The sequence below is a fragment of the Symphalangus syndactylus genome, chromosome 13 (assembly GCF_028878055.3).
Source record: "Symphalangus syndactylus isolate Jambi chromosome 13, NHGRI_mSymSyn1-v2.1_pri, whole genome shotgun sequence".
In the NCBI taxonomy this organism is placed as follows: domain Eukaryota; kingdom Metazoa; phylum Chordata; class Mammalia; order Primates; family Hylobatidae; genus Symphalangus; species Symphalangus syndactylus.
In genome coordinates this window covers 121,771,122-121,787,570 of record NC_072435.2, presented here as the reverse complement: position 1 = coordinate 121,787,570, position 16,449 = coordinate 121,771,122, and the positions used below count along the sequence as shown (strand labels likewise).

The 16,449-nt window shown below is 42.2% G+C and overlaps 1 long non-coding RNA gene across 1 annotated transcript; it reads left to right on the top strand.

Annotated features, from left to right (window-relative positions):
* The first annotated feature begins 8,155 nt into the window (after positions 1–8,155).
* On the top strand, positions 8,156–9,652 carry LOC129460115 (uncharacterized). Its single transcript, XR_008650164.2, has 2 exons — positions 8,156–8,413; positions 9,393–9,652. It is a non-coding gene; the product is annotated as an uncharacterized lncRNA (long non-coding RNA).
* The last annotated feature ends 6,797 nt before the right edge of the window (positions 9,653–16,449 follow it).

Genomic DNA, 16,449 nt, shown 5'->3' with positions numbered 1-16,449 from the left:
TGTAATCCCCAAGTCTCAAGGGAAGGACCTGGTGGGAGGTGATTGGATTGGGGGGTGGTTCCCCCCGTGCTGTTCTCATGATAGTGAGTGAGTTCTCATGAGATCTGGTGGTTTTATATGGCAGTTTTCCCTATTCTTGCTCACTCTTCTCTCTCCTTCTGCCATGTGAAGAAGGTCCTTGCTTCCCCTTCACCTTCCACCACGATTGTAAGTTTCCTGAGGCCTCCCCTCAGCCATGCACAACTGTGAGTCAATTAAACCTCTTTCCTTTATAAATTACCCAGTCTCGGGTCATATCTTTATAGCAGTATGAGAATGGACTAATACACTGGTCTATCCTTCATCCAAATTAACTACCTGCACTATAGTCCTTGTCTCAGGCTTTGCTTTGAGGGACCCCAACTATGACAGCCGCATTAGAATGCATCACATACTGCAGTGAAATTCTAGAGTGGGTGTTGTCAGGTGGTGATGATTGTTAGACATGTTAGTCTGTTTTCAGACTGCTGATAAAGACATAGCCAAGACTGGGTAATTTACAAAGGAAAAGGAGGTTTAATGGACTCACAGTTCCACATGGCTAGGGAGGCCTCACAATCATGGCAGAAGGTGAAAGGCACAGCTTACAGAGTGGCAGCAAGAGAGGAAATGAGAACCAAGTGAAAAGGTTTCCGCTTATAAAACCATCAGCTCTTGTGAGACTTATTCATTACAATGAGAACAATATGGGGAAACTGCCCCCACGATTCAATTATCTCCCACCAGATCCCTCCTACAACACATGAGAATTGTGGGTGCTGCAATTCAAGATGAGATTTGGGTGGGGACAAAGCCAAACCATATCATTAGATAGGACACTGGAGAAAGGCAAGAAAGAAAAGACATCCGAAGAATGAAGGGAGCCAAAGAAATGCCAACATTTTGCTTTTTGAAGAAAAGCTAAATTAAAGTCAAAATGGATTTCTCAATTTCCTTGGGTTCATGAATGTACAGAACTTTATTAAGGTAAGTCAAAACTTCTCTTTTTATGCTTAACCCAACTCAAATTGGCTTATGTAGGGGAAACAAGAAATCAAAACCCAAAGGAACATGCCGGCTTAGGAATATACAGTTAGCTAAGCTTCTTACTGAACAAATGAAATCACAAAGCATGCATGCAGATAGACCACAAGTGACTACAGTGCAGTAGTTTATTTCAGCTCTATTTATCTGGAATTAATGCTACACCATCTGACATATTAAGCAGTTATGCATCATGTATCAGTAGTTACATCTTCCAGTGTCTCCTACAGTTGCCCCCAATGTTACATCTACTCAAAAGTATGTTAAGTGCACTCACATTCTTCAACATTTCCTCATTAAAGCCAGATGGAATTGGGCTTCTTATACTTGCTATTCGTTCATTTAATATTATTAGAGTGTCTACCATGTAGTAGGCATTTCTGTAAATGCTGAGGATACCTTGATAAAAAAGACAAAACCTTTCCCCACATAGATCTTAAACTTTAGTGCGAAAAGAAAGACAATGACTATTTTGAAGTTACGAAGGGGATTTGCTGATTTGAATGCCTACTTAGGAGATTCAGAAGTAGTTGGATTTAGGTGCTTAGATTAAGTCATCAGGAATTTCCACCTTCTACCCATAACAGTGAGCATCTGAAACTTACAAAACTGTATTTCCTATTTTATTTTACTTCATTTTATTTTAGAGACAGGGTCTTGCCTGTTGCTCAGGCTGGAATGCAGTGGCACAATCATAGCTGACTGCAGCCTCAATTTCCTGGGCTCAAGGGATCCTCCCAAAGTGCTGGGATTACAGGTGTAAGCCACCATGCCCGGCCAAGATTCTCTATTTTTAATTTACAGTTTATATCAAGACACTGAGCCAGGGAAATTTGAAGTCACCCATCCCGTGGTCTTAGCATCTTTGCTCACACACTGAATTACTTGATGTAAATGACTGAATCAGATTTGTTTGCTTATAGCTGACACCACCGAGCAAACATATTCTCTCTTTCTCTGGGACATCACCTGATATGGTCTGGCTCGGTGTCCCCACCCACATCTCATCTTAAATTGTAATCCAAATTGTAATCCCCACGTGTTGGGGTAGGGGCCTCATGGGAAGTGATTGGATCATGGCGGTGGTTCCCCCCATGCTGTTCTCGTGACAGTGAGTGAGTTCTCATGAGATCTGATGGTTTTATAAGGGGTTCTTCCCCCTTCATTTTGCACTTCTGTCTCCTGCTGCCTTGTAAAGAAGGACATGTTTGCTTCCCCTTCCACCATGATTGTAAGTTTCCTGAGGCCTCCCCAGCCATGCTGAACTGTGAGTTAATTAAACCTCTTTCCTTTGTAAATTATCCAGTCTCAGGTATTTCTTTATAGCAGATGAAAATGGACTAATACAGCACCTATCTCCCAGTATTATATTTTCACAATGGAAGTTTTAATCCAGGGATGTCTAATCTTGTGGCTTCCTAGGCCACACCGGAAGAAGAAGAATTGTCTTGGGCCACACATAAAGTACACTAACACTAATGATACCTGATAAGCTAAAGAAAAATCACAAATAAACCGTACAATGTTTCAAGAAAGTTTACGAGTTTGTATTGGGCTATCCTGGGCTGCATGCACCCATAGGCTATGGGTTGGACAAGCTTGGTGTAATCCATAGATGGAGCATTCTACAGAGCTCCCTTAAAGATGTTCCAGAAGTGCTGACCCTGTGTCAGCCACTGTGTTCACCACTTAGATGTTCATTTAATCCTTACAAAAGAGCCATGGAGCACGGACTGTTATGGTGGCAGATGTGTTAGCCTCCTGTGGTTGCCATAACAAAATACTACAAACTGCGTGGCTTAAAACACCAGGAATTTATTCTCACTGTTCTAAAAGACAGAAGTCTGAAATCCAGGAGTCAACAGGGCTGTGCTCCTTTTTGAGGCTCTAGGGAAGGATACTCCCTCCCCTCTTCCAGCTTCTGCTGGCCACAGGTGTTCCTCGGCTTGTGGCCACATCACTCCAATTGCTGCCTCCATCCCACATAGCCTTCTTCCCTATGTGTGTGTTCTCACATGGTCTTTGTATAAGGATATCAGTTATGGGATTTAGATCCTACCATAATTCATCATGAACTCTACTGCACTAATTACGTCTTTGTGCAAAGGCCCTATTGCCAAATAAGGTCACCTTCTGGGGTTTCAGGTGAATATAAATTTTGGAAGGACACTATTCAATCCAGTACAACAGGCAAAATTTTAAAAGGCACCCTTTTACCTTTGCATGTTATCTCACTTGATTTTTATAACAGCCCTGTAGATTAAACAGATAATATGTTATATTCCCACTTCTAGATATCATCACTCATTATTTGAGAGAATGGAAATGAAGTTCAGGGCTGTTAACACTCCTGAGACTGAAACATCCCAGGCCACTGACCTTTTCATGTCTGACCTAACAGGTGGTTTCCAACCACAGTTACTTGTGACATCATTCCATCACTCCCCATACACATTCCCTGTAGACCAACTTATCTGGCCCTACAATTATAGTTACAGGGAATTTTACATTCTTCACCTTCCACAGGCAACTGAATCTTCTGGGACAAAAAGCATATGTTCTCCCACAGTAATAAAATTTCACGTTTTTAGCCTGGCACATGACTGCCAATAATAACACTTCCCAGACTCTCAGGTGTCCATGTCTACCCAAAGGGAAATCTAGTCAGTGATAACTTCCAGACATAGATGAAACATGCCACACCTTACAGTCACTTTATGTTGTTCACTCTCCCTTCCCATAGACTGTCATGCTGTCATCATGACTGGATCTGATACGGCCACCGTGGACCTTGAGGTGACCTTGGGAATGGAGACAGTGCATGGGAGAGAATCACATTGGAAGGGGCCTGGGTTCCTGAAGACCCCGTGAGACAGATCCCCTTGAAGCCCTGACTGCCCACATTAGGGCTTTTATGTTAGGGTGAAATTACCTTGCATTGTCATATAAGCAATTGCTGTTTGTGGTGTCTTGCAAATAAACCTATTCTGATCTAGTATATTTCCTAAAAAACAAAAGTTTGAACCCAGCTCTTTACATGTTACATGTTCTGGATACAAAAATAAGACCCAGTTTCTGCCCCCTAGCAGGACCCAGAACCCCTCAGTGAAGGCATACACCATAGGAATAATCTCACAAGTTCTTTAGCCGCCTGCCTAATGCAAACCTACTGTTCATAGCTGGGTTTTCTGAGAGTGGAGACCAACCCAAATGCACCCTATTTAAGACTGGAACCAACGGACAGTAAAAACAAAGTTAAATTTGTATCAAAAACAATACCTTTATTGCTGCCTCAGCAGAATTGAAGAACCATGAGTGGAACTGAGGTAAAAATTGTCTTCCTGATACTTCACACAAAAACTCGACCTGTGGGTCCACTCATATGGCAGACCGAGCTGTCTCTTTTCTGGAAAAGCACCGAGAGCAGAAGTCTGCCAACAGAAGCCACTTGTGACCCCAACATACAGATATTAACCCTACCCAATGGGGGAATATGGGCAAATGTCTGTCATCATCCTGCCCTCCCCTCAATACACGTCCCTCCCCCACCTGCAAGGGTGAATGAACATAAAGGCAGTTGGATGCTGGTGAGTCTGTGGAGAAATAGGAACGCTTTTACACTGTTGGTGGGAATGTAAATTAGTTCAACCGTTGTGGAAGACAGTGTGGCAATTCCCCAAAGACCTAGAACCAGCAATACCATTTGACCCAGCAATCCCATTACTGGGTATATACCCAAAGGAATATAAATCATTCTGCTATAAAGATACATGCAAGCCTATGTTCATTGTAGCAATATTCACAATAGCAAAGACACAGAATCAACTCGAATCCCCAGCAATGATAAACTGGATAAATAAAATGTGGTACATATACACCATGGAATACTATGCAGCCACAAAAATGAACGAGATCATGTCCTTTGCAGGGATATGGATGGAGCTGGAAGCCATTATCCTCAGCAAACTAACATGGGAACAGAAAACCAAACACTACATGTTCTCAGTTATAAGTGGGAGCTGAACAATGAGAACACATGAGCACAAAGAGAGGAACAATACACATCGGGGCCTGTTGTGGGGGCAGGGAGAGAGAGAGCATCCAGATAAATAGCTAATGCATATGGGGCTTAATACCTTGGGGTTGGGCTGATAGGTGCAGCAAACCACCATGGCACACTTTCACCTGTGTAACAAACCTGCACGTCCTGCACATATATCCTGGAACTTAAATTTAATTTAATTTTTAAAAAAGTTTGAGTTTAAGGCAAAAAAAAAAGAAAAAGAGGCAGTCGATCCCAACACTTCTGATAGGGAAAAACTTCCTATTTTCCTGGTCCAGGGAGAATAAGCTGGAGCTGCTGCTGGGGAGGATAAAGCAGAAATGATGTCTTTAATAAAGATGAGCCCAGGCACCATGGCTAACACCTGTAATCCCATCACTTTGGGTGGCTCAGGCAGGAGGATCACTTGAGGCCAGCATACAAGATCAACCTAGGCAACATATCAAGACCTTGTCTCTTACAAAAAATAAAACCAAAAAAAGTATCCAAGTGTGGAGGTGCCAGCCTGTAGTCCCAGCAACTTAGGAGGCTGGGGCAGGAGGATTGCTTGAGCTCAAGAGTTCAAGGCTGCAGTAAGCTATGGCTGCACCACTGCACTCCAGCCTGGGCAACATAACGAGACCTTATCTCTAAAAAGATAACATAAAATAAAATAAAAATAAAAAAATAAAGATGAGCAAACCATGGGACCCATGATTTGAAATGGTGAAGTAATGACAAGTGGAGGATTCTGAGTAACTACATGAGATTGATCCATGGATGAGTTCACAAGGAATATGGTCCTTGTCTGTGTCTCCTACTCCCCATTATTATTAATATTATTCTATGAATTGATGACATGTCTCTTCTCCTCCTCCTCATTATTATTTTATTGGTGGCAAGGTCTGTTTCCATTACTTATTTAATATAATAATTCCCTGCAATCCGAACAAGCAAAATGTACATATTTTTTTAAAAAGCTAAACAGCCCAGACTTCACACACACATTTCTTTGGCTGGGGTGTACACATGCTCCGGGGGACACCACTCTGCCATGCATCCTGCTGTCAGCAACGCCAAGCCCACTTCTCAGTGCCAGTCCACACCGTGGGCATCTCTCTGGGCAAACAGCTGTATCTAACACAAAAGGGGCTTCCATCAGAGAAACAGATGAGCTTGTTAATGAAGGGGATGAAAATTGGAGCTGTAATGAGTTACTGTATCATAAATGAATGCAAATTACATTGTCAGTGCTATTTACAATTTCACACGGCACAGAGCCTTGTAATTATGCCTATTCAATTATTCCATTCAGAGAAATGTTCAGTAAGGGCTTCTCACCACGGCCAAAACCCATTTGGAAGCTTCCGTTGTACATGGCAGATAGAACTGGCTTTGAAAGGATTGATCACCACACATTCAATAATAAAAACATGGGTGAAGGGTCTAAGATGGGTCTGTACCTGAGAAATAGATGCTTAAGAGTTTAGAGACAACATATAGTGACTGTGGGCTGTGTGGTCACCGAGTTGAAGCACTGAGTTGAACTCTAAATATCAAAGTGGGTCAGGTCAGCAAAAGCTTCTGCAGAAGCAAAACATTGCAAATAAATTGTGATGACAGGTTTCTGCAAGGTTTAAAAATCCCTTCAGCCTGGGTGCGGTGGCTCACACCTGTAATTCCAGCACTTTGGGAGGCCGAGGCAGGTGGATCCCGAGGTCAGAAGTTCAAGAGCAGCCTAGCCATGATGGTGAAACCCTGTCTCTACTAAAAACACAAAAATTAGCTAGGCATGGTGAGGGGTGCCTGTAATCCCAGCTACTCTGGAGGTTGAGGCAGAGAATTGCTTGAACCCAGGAAGTGGAGGTTGCAGTGAGCTGAGATCGCACCACTGCACTCCAGCCTGGGTGACTGAACGAGACTCTGTCTCAAAAAAAAAAAAAAAAAAAAAAATCCCTTCAAAGGTAGATTTTTTTTTTCCATAAAATCCGTAAGGGGGCTGGGTGCAGTAACTCATGCCTAAAATCCCTGAGACTCTGGGGGCTGAGACTGGAGGATCCCTTAAGCCCAGGAGTTCAAGGTTAGCCTGGGCAACACAGTGAGACACCTTCTTTTAAGAAAATAAATAAAAGTAGAAAACAACCTGTAAATATTTTAGTTTATTGCTTTGAAAAGGACCATTTTTCAAACATGATCACAAGACCATATCTTGTCTAAAATGATAAAAAAAATGTATATTATCACAGGCCTAATAAGCACTTGCTTTTGCAAATATGTGAACCTCTTTTAAATCTCTTCTATACATGTGGGATTTTAAATTTTATATTCATAAATCATTGTATCAGCCTTTCATTTCACTTTGCTTCCTTTAAACCCAGCAAATCCCATATTTAGAACCACCTTCACGAAACTGTCCACAACTCCTTCTGATTGGGCTTGGTTTCCTGCAAGATTGAAGCTAAACTGCTCAACAGACAGAAGAAGACGTAGTTTGTTCTAAAAGCAGAGTTTAGTTACCATCCTGGTGGAAAATTAAAGCATTGACTGACATAAGTAAAATCTGCTTTTGCTGTTATAAATAAAGCTTTTGGCTACTATAACAAAGGTCAGAATTGCAACTGCACAGAGGACAATAGTAAGCACCAGGATTATCTTAATCCATAGAATTTTCAGGGCAATGTTGGACAACTCCAGATGCCATCAGGCATTTTTTTTATGTAGAAGCGCGGATGTCACGTGCCTGCTCTACAAAAGCTCCAATTCTGTCCTGGCACCATCGCGCCTGTGCTTGGAAAGTCTTAGCAGAATCCTGACTGGACACAGAGGCTTCGATCCTTCGTTGATATGAGTTGGGGCACAGGGGAGCAGCTTACCTCCTGCCAGGAGAGGTGGTTGGAAAAGAGCTATAAACCGAAACATCTCCAAAGACCGTCCTTATTCTTCAGCCAATTTGGAATCAGAATTTAGAATCTGTTGCTTCCAAACCTGCCTTCTATGGTCTTGTTGCCATGCGGCCACTTAGTAAACACTCACACATGCTGGCCACCCACGTCCATCTCTGTTTCTGAAACAAGTCAAGCCCATTCCTGCCTGCGGGCTGTGCCCTGGAGTGTCCTGTGCCTGGCGCTCCTTCTCCTGTTCTGGCTGTTTTGGATCTTTCCTCCTTACAGAACAGCACCCCACGCCTTAACCTAGAGGAGCCTTCCCTGTCCTCACTGTCACAGGCAGCTCCGTCACTTCCATTCTAGTCTCCCTCCATCAAGCCACCTTGTTTAGTACCTTTATAGCATTTTATCACAACTTGAAGTGGTATGTTTATTAGTTGCCTTGTGCGTTGTCTAACCCCTCCATTGTATGTGGCTATCCTGAAGGCAGGAATTTGATTGTCATGGTCACCATGGTGCTACCAGGGACCACATCAGTGTCTGGCATGAGGGAGGTGCTCATGGACAAATGGTACATGAACAAGTGAGTGAAGACCCTGCACTGGGGTCAAGGCAGATTGATATAATTTGGCTGTGTCCCCACTCAAATCTCATCTTGAATTGTAGCTCCCATAATTCCTACATGTTGTGGGAGGGACCTAGTGGGAGATAATCAAATTACGGGGACAGCTTCTCCCATACTGTTCTCGTGGTAGTGAATAAATCTCATGAGATCTGATGGTTTTACAAGGGGAAACCCCTTTCATTTGGCTCTCATTCTCTTTGCCTGCCACCATGTAAGACGTGCATTGGTTCTTTCCTCACCTTCCACCGTGATTGTGAGGCCTCCCCAGCCACGTGGAACTGTAAGTCCATTAAATCTCTTTTTCTTTATGAATTACCCAGTCTCAGGTATGTCTTTAACAGCAGTGTGAAAACAGACTAATGCAGCAGGCCTAACTTCATCTGATTCCCCAGTACAACACACACCATGGGGAAGTTCCAGAAAATTTGTCTTCAAGGAGTCTGATCTTTGGCTTAAAATCAGTGAGAACATGGGGAAACATTTTCTCTTTGATTTCCAACCAAGGACATGTTAAAATAGCAGCAGTTTTAACATAAAAGTAGAGTGGGCTTTGAATATTAAGGTGACCCAAGAGCCGAGCTATGTGAAAAGGGCGCCAAGCAGTGTCTTATTCTTGCCAGCGCTGATGATGTCTGCCACATCAAAGTGCAGGGATTGTGACAATCTCAGTATGTTCAAAGTAGCAACTTGCTGCATTTGAACTCTCATATCTGGCCTCACACATGTAATATTCAGGAATATCTGTGTTCATAAGAGGAGCATGATTTGTGTCTTCTAGAATCCTCCTTCATGTCCATTCCAACTCTGTGGTGTCTTTCTGAACAATTATCCTCAGTCCTTCAAAGAATCAACTCTGCCAAACTCCTAAATAATGTCCTTCTGGAAACCACACTTATTCCCATCATGATGACAGAAAAAAATGAAGGGGAAAAACAAGATCCACATGGAAATAAGGCCTTCATCAAAAATGTGTGATGTCCTTTGATTGAGTTTCATAATGATGTTTGAATTAAAAATGCTTGAGAATCACACATGTCATCAACGAGGTACATTTCTTGGAGAGGCTGTGTTGGAAATAGATGCTCATTATGGATCTCAAAATGTTTTATTTTGTCGGAATTGGAGCTGGGGTCACATGAAAATCACCACAGGCTTCCTCACGTTATCACATAGGCCCACAGGTGTGCTGGTAGCATCAATTTCCCTGTAGGTCCATAAAGATAAGTTCTCTCCACTCCACGTGTGTGGAGATGGGTCCTCACAAACCACTTCCCCACTTTATGGAGGCAAGTGTGCTCAGGCACTAAGCTCTGGGGTCCAGCATCTTGTGTCCTGGCAGAGCTGGCCCTAGGTCCTGGAGACCAGAAGTGGCCCATGCCACTTGGGCAGGAGACCTGTCTGCTGGTCTCCATCTCACTATCCTGATGATGCTAGTTTTCCAGCACCAGGCATGCCATCCTCTTCTTCCTCAGCTTCCTCTCCACCTGATGATGCCCTGAAGCCTGGTTCAGCATGGTGTGCAGCCACCTCACCTGGCACCTGCCTCAGGTGGGAATGACCACAGGACCCTGAGTTGGGGCGTGAATGACCGCAGGACTCTAAGCTCTAGAAAACCAAAGGTCTCTGTGGTTAGGGTAGTCACTTACTCTAAAATTGGGAGACAGCCACCTTTACACAAGATGAACCTGCACCTGATATTCCAGACCTGGAGGGCTGGACTATCGAGGGCTTGACTCACGTGTGAAGGGCCAGGCTGCCTCACTCGGGCTGAACCTCCATGCAGTGCACAGATATTAACATGCTAGTTAATAAGCTTGGCACCCATCATGAGATTCATCCCCACACAGGCCATGTTCCATGGAAGGTGTGGCGTGCCCCACCTCAGCGAGCACAAATCAAAGCACCTGTGAGCACTATATCTGTGCCCTCATAGTCACGCCTCTTGGAAGATTCTCTGCTTTCTTAGTTGCAGTGGGATCTTTGCTCTTAGTGCTAAAGTTCTTGGGCCTTGCTCGGTGTCATCCATGAACGTAAATCAGACACATCTGCAGCCACAGCAGGATGACATCCTGCCCTGAGAATATCTCACCACAATTTATATTAAGTCAGACCAAGGGGAGATGCTGGACATATACTTACAACAGCCGGAGATAGAAATGTGTGTGTGTGTGTGTGTGGGTGTGTGTGTGTGTGTGTGTGTGTGTGTCTGGTAGGAAATGGGAGAAAGGAAAACGGGATTATTGAATGTCATCTAGTCCAGGTGTGGTGGCTCATGCCTGTAATCCCAACACTGGGAGGCTGTGGCAGGAGAAACACTTGAGCCCAGGAGTTAAAGACCAGCCTGAGCAATATGGATAAACCTCATCTCTACCAAAAATAAATAAATAAATAAAAATCAATAATTAGCCAGGTGTGGTGGCATGTGGCTATAGTCCCAGCTACTCAGGAGGCTGAAGTGGGAGAATCACCTGAGCCCAGGAGGCAGAAATTGTAGTGAGCCAAGAAAACACCACTGCACTGTAGCCCAGGCAACAGAGCAAGACCCTGTCTCAAAAACAAAAAAAGGAAAAAAGAATCATCTTGGAATTATTAAATATCGTTATTGCAGGGAGAATAACCTAGTTACATCTAGATGCATCTTAAATACACTATGTCCAAAAGTTTAAAATTATTCTTAGGGCACAAATGTAGATGTTTTGTCCCACTGAGTTTGAGAGTCAGACACTGCTGTAGGACTTATCATTATCTTCATTTTGGAGGTAGGAACCTGAGGCAAACAGGGGCTGAGATCCTGCCAGGATCCCCAAGCTGATAAGCGAGCTGAAATTCAGATCCGGGCAGTTTGACTGTAGAGTCTGAGCCCTTGTTCACTATTTGGCTCAAGATTTTTGCTTGGAATCTAGTTCTCAGGGGACCATAATAAACCATGTTTCCTCTGAACCTCATTTTGCTCCTACATGAAATGGGATCATACTATTAATACTTAACTTGTGAGCATCATTGAGATAGAACATAGTAAGGAAGGTTACAAGATGTAACATCCTGGGCACTACACGTTACTCATTGATTCATGTCAAGCTGAGGGATACATCTTCCTGTCCCTGACCACAACTGGCCAGTCTTGTGCTTTCTGTCCTCTTTTCTGTGGACCCAGATCAAATTTCTCACTTGGAGAAGCTGCGTCCTCATTGTTCACTCCTCACCAGGTGCATGCCAATACCTTCATTCACTGCTTCTCCCACCTGCAATATCCCCTCGGAGAACCGGTAAGTACCCCATTCTCAAAGGGGCCAATCAACTCCACCACATCCATAAACCAGCTGGCTCCAAACTACAATGGCAGACACAGTCTACTCTACGTGATCTAACCCTTATGTTCTGGCCACATCTTCTATGTGCTATGTCTTGTCTTCCCAGCCAAACTGCAAGCTCCCCAGAAAGTAACTGGTAGGTTTTTTAAAACTTACATCCCCTAGTATATAACACACCCAACATAGAGCTAGGTACACCGTGAGTGCTGTCTACTCTAGGCAGGCTATTGATCAGCCTGGTTATATCACTCATAGATGCCCCAACCAACTGGACTGAAATTATTTGTCATAAAACCCAATGCAGGTATATATAGAGCTTTACATTTTGCTTGGTAACTGTTATTGATTCACCCTGCCCTTATTTTCAATTTCTTAAATGTGTACCCAAGACTAAATCTGTTTTCCTTAACATGAGGACTGTAGGAATAATCCACCAGGTTGAGTTTGGGGCTAGACAAAGTCATCTGTACCCCTGTGAGCTCCTTAAATTTTGCTAACTGGCAAGAGGCTGCACTGAAAACTATATCTCTCCATGCGTTAAATCCAAGATTTAACTTCAGGGTATTTATATTCAGTACAAAGAGGAACATAGGTGAGAGAGGGAATATAATATAGTTTTGGGGGTTGGTTTTTGTTTTTTTTTTTGAGACTGAGTCTTGCTCTGTCACCCAGGCTCGAGTGCAATAGAGTGATCTTGGTTCACTGCATCCTCTGCCTCCTGCGTTCCAGTGATTCTCCTGCTTCAGCATCCCAAGTAGGTGGGATTACAGGTGTGCGCTACCACCCTGGCTAATTTTTGCATTTTTAGTAGAGACAGGGTTTCACCATGTTGGCCAAGCTGGACTTGAACTCCTGACCTCAGGTGATCCACCCACCTTGGCCTGCCAATGTGCTGGGATTACAGGCATGAGCCACCACATCCAGCCTGCATATAATATAGTTTTAATGAAATGAAAGATAGTTGAGGAAAAAAATGAGTACACAGAAACAACAGATATTGTATTCCAGCGTCACATCGCAGCCCATCTCCTGAAACCGTGGTGTGTGCAGTTCAGATTCTTCAGCAAGACATTCAGTTGTTAGTGTAGGGATATATTTTGCCATCAGAATTATTTTTCTTTGCTTCCGCAACACTTATATTCCAATTTTCACCAACAGAAGTAAGTAATCTTTCCATCAGCACTGCTGCAGTGGCAGAGTAATAGCTGTCTCACACATTGATTCCTCTTTCTTCCTCACTATTCACGTTCTCAGAAGACTCGTGAGAAACAGGGCTCACATTTTCCCTTGACAGTGCGGTGTGGAATAAACAATTCCAGGAAAACAATGAGAGAAATTAGTAAAGCCCAAATCTTCAAAAAATAATTACTTAATATATCTGAGGAACGGTTTGTAATGATGGAATTTGGAGGAGACAAGAGTTTTTAATTAAAAATGATGGTTATCAGAAACTTCTTATTTATCTCCTGGAAATTGAAAAAATCATCCATCCTAGAAAAGGAGTTTTGTTAAATTTTGAGGTTTTTTTTTCTTTACTACCAAACAAGAAAAGACTCACCAACTGTATAGTTGTGTCAACAGCAACTTTATTTGTGATAGCCGCAAAATGAGAATTAGCTCAGATGTCTTTCACCAGGTGAATGGCTCAACTAGCAGTAGTACATTCACACAATGGAAGACCACCCCCTAGTTAAAAATAAATGGAATGTTGATATACATAACAACTCGAGCAAATCTCCAGGGAATTATATTGAAAAAAATAATTTTATGGAAAGATACTCTAATACCACAAAGCCAGATTTGTGATTCTATATATACAATATTATTTAAAGGGGAAAATTGTTTAGGAAAGGAGTAGCTGCCAGAGATTAGGGAATGGGGAGCTATATGGAAGGTAGCTGGGAGATGGGTTTAGTTAGAAAAGGGCAACAAAGGGATGCTTGTGGTGTTGAAACTGTTCAGTACGTTGACTTGGTAGGGGATATAGGAACCTACACAGGTGAGAAAACCGTATACAAGTTAGTACACACATACAAATGAGTGTACGTATAACTGGTGAAATCAAAATAAGATCTGGGGCTGGGCATAGTGGCTCATGCCTATAATCCCAGCATTTTGGGAGGCTGAAGCAGGAAGATCACTTGAGGCTAGGAGTTCACGACCAGCCAGGGCAACATACTGAGACCCCTCCCCCACCATCTCTAGGAAAAATAAGAAAAGTAGCTAAGCAGGTGGCACACACCTGTTGCCCCAGCTACTCAAGAAGCTGAGGGGTGGAAGGATCTCTCGAGTGCAGGGGGTCAAGGCTACAGTGAGCTATGATCACACCACTGCCCTCCACCCTGGGCAACAGAGCAAGACCCTGTCACACACACACACAAAAATCTATGGATTATACTTATGCACTTATATCAATATCCTGGTTATGGTATTATGATATAGTTTTATAAATGTTACCATTGTGGACATTTGACAAAGGGATCAAGGGATCTGTGGGCATTATTTCTTGCAACTGCCTGTGAGTTATCTCAAAAAAATTTTAACCACTCCCCAAAACAAAAAATAACCCCACATCTAACCACGAGAAAAACGACACCCAAATAGAAGGGCATTTTATAAAGTATCTGACTAGTTTTCTCAAAACTGTCAAGATCATCATAAAACTTGAATAGTGGATACAATTCACTACAAAGTATGAGAAACTGTCCCAGCTAAGAAGAGTTTAAGGAGACGTGATGACTCAATGCAATGTGATCTCTTGGATCCCAGGACGGAAAAAGCACATTGGGTGAAAACTAAGGACCTCTGAATAAATATGGACTTTAGTTAATAATAATATATCAATATTGGTTCATGCATTGTGACAAATGTATCATGGACATGGAATCTTTTTAACTATAGGGAAAAATTGGGTATGGGGTATATGAGAAGTCTCTATATTGTCTTGACAACTATTCTGTAAATTCAAAACTATCATTAAATACATAAATAATTGAATAAATGTTGGTAGTTCATTCAATAGTTAATTATTAAATAAAACACTGTTGCCCATCCAAGGGTCATGTCAAAAGGCAGGGGCCAATTTTGTCCTAACAATACAGAGAATTCCTTTCTCAGCTCCCACAAAAGGCATCTGCAGCTGTGGCAGGCTTTGAAATCTCCTCCGTGGAAATGACACTGCTTCTATCACATAAGAGCACCATCTGCACTGCTGTGCGGGAAAGCCACCAACCAGAACTCTGGATCTGTGTTCCAGGACTGGCAACATAAGTGCCTTCAAGATGGCCCGTGAGAAGTGGCTAAGGCATTCTCGGTGTGAGCGATTATTTATTTACTAATGAAAAATTATAAGCTAAAACATTTACTCTAAGCACGAAGGCAGAGTGATATATTTAGCTAACAATGTCCTTAATATGCAGCCCTCTGGCATTGCAGTGACATTTTCTAGGGATGGAAATTATATTTTGCTTTCACACCTACATGATTCAGGACCTGAAAAGTGGGGAAAGCAAAACAGTAATAGAACAAATAAGAAGGTGGTTACAGCCTGGCTGTCTTTAGTATTAACTAGGTCGGACTTGAAAGTGGTAGGGCATAATTCTAAATTTCCCCAAGCTCAAGACCTGAACCTGTCAGGACTATAGTAAATGTGTGTCCTTGGAGAACACAGGTGACTACATTTAGATGGAATATGGAAGTCTTTTGAAATTTACTGGGAAAACGGACTGAAATGAGATCCGTTTTTCAAGTCCTGCTTCCTTTTGTGATATATTTGCCTGTGTAGTCCCCAATAAAATAAGAGACGATTGTTTTAACACACTATGAATTTTCTTTGGGAGTCTATCAGCAAATAGCAAATATAAAAATGCATTAATAAAGGTATATCTGTAAGTACCAACTGCACGTAATACCCTTTAATATATTGGCCATTAAAACTTTATCTGTCATATTTTTCATAACATTTTCTCGGAGGGAGGGCTAGTCTGCCAACAACTATTTCATCACGGTCAGAAACAATAGCCTCATGTTTGCTATTTCTGTCTCTGCAAGTAAAGGAGTCAGACTCTTGTAAAAATGAATTGATTGCAGGTATTTTACCATCTTTGCCTTTCTGTCTCCACTTCTAGGCCAAATATATTGAATCAATTTAGTTCAAGAATTACCTGGGCTTATGCCAGGGACTGAAGTTCAAAGAATATATAATAGAACAATACCTAGCTCTTGCTTTGAGAGAATTTTTTTTTCTAGCTTGAAGCAAAGACTAACCTGAAATAATTATATTTGATTTAGCACCTTCTTTTACTGAGTGCAAAACATATGCCAAAAACAATAAGTACTATATCTATCCTATGAAATATACAGTATGCAATTAGCCTTAATATTATCAAGAAATATTATTCAAATTCGGCACTTTACAAATTCTCTGTATTTAATCTGGTCAGGTGTAGTCCTAAAATACTGACAAGAATATTAGCAATAAAGAAAAATATAGATTACGAGTTTACCTAGTAATCTATATTTACT